The following is a 4,288-nucleotide window of genomic DNA, read 5'->3' as shown; positions in this document are numbered from 1 at the left end:
TACCATTTGTTTCATTTCATCTGCACTGACCCTCTGATCCATTTGCAGTACTTAAAACATGAATCTGGTGTGAATGAGGACCCCCGTGAGTGCAGGCGGAAACTCAGTTGAGTGCTCCAGGCATCTCTCTGTCCCTTGCAACTCTCCCCCAGCAAGACACCCTCACTGACCCTGCTGTGCACCCTCCTCAAGTGTTTATGCCTGGCTAGAACGTGCCATTGAACACTGACAATGCTTCTTGCTTGCTTGGATGAAGAGTGTGGGGTGGTTGAATGGGTGGAAATTAGCCTACTGTACAAATGGAGTCCAGTTTGTGGGTAAAAGCCTCAGTGCCTAGGGCTTGCCGATCGAAAGGTCGGCGGTTCGAATCCCCGCGGCGGGGTGCGCTCCTGTTGCTCGGTCCCAGCGCCTGCCAACCTAGCAGTTCGAAAGCACCCGCGGGTGCAAGTAGATAAATAGGGACCGCTTACTGGCGGGAAGGTAAACAGTGTTTCCGTGTGCTGCACTGGCTCGCCAGATGCAGCTTTGTCACGCTGGCCACGTGACCCGGAAGTGTCTCCGGACAGCGCTGGCCCTCGGCCTCTTAAGTGAGATGGGCGCACAACCCTAGAGTCTGTCAAGACTGGCCCGTACGGGCAGGGGTACCTTTACCTTTATTAACCTTATCTTCTCATGAAGAAGATCTTTTCATGAGAAGAGAATACTCCCTGGAAAAGACCCTGATGTTGGGAAAGATTGAGGGCACAAGGAGAAGGGGACGGCAGAGGACGAGATGGTTGGACAGTGTTCTCGAAGCTACAAACATGAGATTGACCAAACTGTGGGAGGTAAGTGAAGACAGGAGTGCTTGGCGTGCTCTGGTCCATGGGGTCACGAAAAGTCGGACACGACTAAACAACAACAACATTAACCTCATCAGGTATTCAAGGAACTGGCTCTTTCCGATCGACTTTCTCCACAAAGTATGGTCTGGTGAGATAGAAACACATTTGGTGAGGAGAACAAAGCTTTAAAATGCTCTCATTTGTTTCCCATTCAAGGAATTCTTGCCTTGCCTTTACCCTGTAACTTCTCCGTTCCCCCCACCCCAGTGCCAGAAACTGTGCTAATATGGCCCACTGAAGCATACCCCTGTTCTTTTCTGTAATCCCTTCTCAGCTGACCTTGCTGACTTTACACATGATCACAGAGTTGGAAGGGACTTCAGATGTCATCCAAGCTACCCTTGCTTGATGTAGGCTGCACCTACAGCATCCCTGAAAGGTGGCCGTCCAGCCTCTGCCTAAATACTTTCAGTGAGAGAAATCCCAGCACCTCCCAAGGCAGCCTGTTCCACAGTCCAACTATCTCCTAATGCTTGAGATTTGCCTCCATGTAATTTCTGCCCTTCCTTTTAACATGCCCTGCGACTGGGCCTTCAAGAGCAGGTTGATATAGGATATACAGCAGTTAGCAAGTCGCTCTGTGGTTGCGGTTTTCTTTTTTTATCTTCCTATTATGAAAAGCCTCATCGCCTGGTGGCTGCAGTCTGTCGCAGGCTGCTCCCAGCAACAACCTCTTAGTGATGCCATAATATGCAGTTGTGAATGTTTCCCACCACTGGCCCAGTACAATCCCCAAACTTACTTTTATTTAAGCCAGCAATGGACTGGGCCCTGGGGCTGGCACAGAGCTGTGTTGCTTACCTCCCTATGCACACCTGGGAGAAGAACACAGACAGGTGCCTGCATGCACCTGGAACCACTGAAGCAAGAATTGGGAAATCTCTGTTACTAGGCTGGCAGTTGGACTAGATCAGGTATGGGGCTCCTGTGTCCCTCCAGATGTTGCTGACAGCTGCCATCATCCCTGGCCCTTGACCATGCTGGCTGGGGCTGATGGGGTTGTAATTCAGCAACATCTGGAGGGCCAAAGATTCTGGGCTAGGTAGCTGACAAAGCCCCTCCAGCCCTTATGATTTCATATGGCGAAGGTGGCCAAGATTATAGGATTTGTTTCATAATCCCCACTTCCCGAACGAGCACTAAAGCAGCCGCAATAAGCTGCTGCTAACACTGCTAAGAAACCTCTCGTTTTACAGGAATCTGCACAGTAAGTGACTTAAGGGTTGTATTGTTTTGCTTCCCTTACAACTTTTTTTTTTGTTTAATCTGCTCTCTACATTATCGCTGTTTCCACATTTGCGCCATTCCTGCTCACTATGCCTATCTCTCATGTTCCGTTTCCTCATATCTCCCCAGAATATCCCATTCAACGCCTCCCATTTCCTTTGCGTGGTAGTTTGAGCCTCATAAAACAAAATTCCAACTATGAAGAAACACGATTACCCAAAAGGAAGCACGTTTTTATTGTCAGCACTTCCTGCCTCAGGGCTCAATGTCCTGGTTATGGGAGACACCATTTAGCACTATCTCTTGACAACATGAAGTACACAAAAGTCACTATACATTTTCTTCTATTTAGTGCCAAGCTAAAACTGGCCTAAATTCTGCACCCCAACCCCCGAAACATACATTTGTAAATTGGTGACAGGGAGGAGGATGCTATGGCATACTGCAATTTAGGAGCAAAATCTACACATCTTTTTTTATGTTGTAAATTGTTTTAACTTTTTTATCGATAATTGTAATATTTCTTGCATACCGCTTAGGGTTTTACCACAATTAGGCAGCATACATTACTTTGGTTAATTGCAATAAACATTTTTTGTTTAGGCAGGCCTTCTCAGTAGTGGCACCTGCCCTGTGGAACGCCCTCCCTTCAGATGTCAAGGAAACAAAACAACTATCGTGGCTTTTAGAAGTCATCTGAAGGCAACCCTGTTTAGGGAAGTTTTTAATGTCTAGTTTTCCCCCCCATTTTTTATGTGCTGTAAGCCGCCCAGAGTGGCTGGGAAAACCCAGTCAGATGGGCAGGGTATAAATAAAAATATTATTATTATTATTATTATTATTATTATTCAGAAACTGAGGTGCTGACCTGTTTCAAACTTTTTTACTGTTAATTTTATTTATTTTCAAACGTTTTTTTAAAAAACAAATTTAGCATTTCTTGTAAACTGCTTAGAGGTTTTGTGACAACCAAGTGGTATATAATTGTGCTAAATCACTAAATAAAAATATCAGATTACTCTTATATCCCATTTAAAGCTCGCATAAATAGGCATTTTTAGTTGGCATTTCAACACCACCAAAGAGCATTTTGGTGAATAGACTTTTTTTGTGGGGTGAGGGGTGGAATGCCACAGACAAGGTAACACAAGTGAAATGGCACCGTCCCTTACTGCCAGCCACCTCCCTTCAAGGGTGGAGAGCTTTAATAGTGAGGCAGGTTCAAATGGGAACAGATCTCAAGCTATTTAGGGCTTCATTGGTCAAAGTCGCCACAGCGAATTGTGCCTGGACACATAAAATGGAGGTCAGCAAAGCTCCTTTAAGTACTGGCAAAATACAAGCCCTGTTGCCAATACTACTTAACAGCTTTCCCACTGTGTCCTGGACGAAATTAAGTTTTGAAAACAAGTCTTCAGAGACAGGGAAGTGCCTTGCAATAATTTAGTCTAGATGTGGTGAGATCCTGTATTGAAAGAAACAGGAAGCCTCAGCTGGCATAAAAGGTAAAGGTAAAGGGACCCCTGACCATTAGGTCCAGTCGTGATCGACTCTGGGGTTGCGGCGCTCATCTCGCTTTATTGGCCAAGGGAGCCGGCGTACAGCTTCCGGGTTATGTGGCCAGCATGACTAAGCCGCTTCTGGCGAAACAGAGCAGCACACAGAAACACCGTTTACCTTCCCGCTGGAGCAGTACCTATTTATCTACTTGCACTTTGACGTGCTTTTGAACTGCTAGGTTGGCAGGAGCAGGGTCCGAGCAACAGGAGCTCACCCCTCACGGGGATTCAAACCGCCGACCTTCTGATCGGCAAGCCCAAGAGGCTCTGTGGTTTTACCCACAGCGCCAAACTCCCTAAAGGTATTACTGACCATGGAGAATACGCAAGAACCCATCTGTAAGGCTGATGATTACCTAAGATGACTGGGTCTTCACCCATCCTTGTTCTCAGTGAAATTTTGGAGGGTGTTCGGTCCCCTCTGATGCTTGCTCCAATGCCTCTTACTCGCCTCCACTTCTTCCATTCAGCACATATGTGCTCCCAACCCCTGAGGTTGTTATCCTGCCACAATTCAACCACCTCCACCTCTGCCTGCCCCCCCCCCTTTTTATTCCCTTCAAACTGACTGGGCTTTATCGTCATTCCAACAGTGGAGAATTATGGCTTGCATCCATT

The sequence above is a fragment of the Podarcis tiliguerta genome, assembly GCF_965153285.1.
Source record: "Podarcis tiliguerta genome assembly, chromosome: 2".
Lineage (NCBI taxonomy): Eukaryota > Metazoa > Chordata > Lepidosauria > Squamata > Lacertidae > Podarcis > Podarcis tiliguerta.
Note: the sequence above shows the minus strand (reverse complement) of the source record.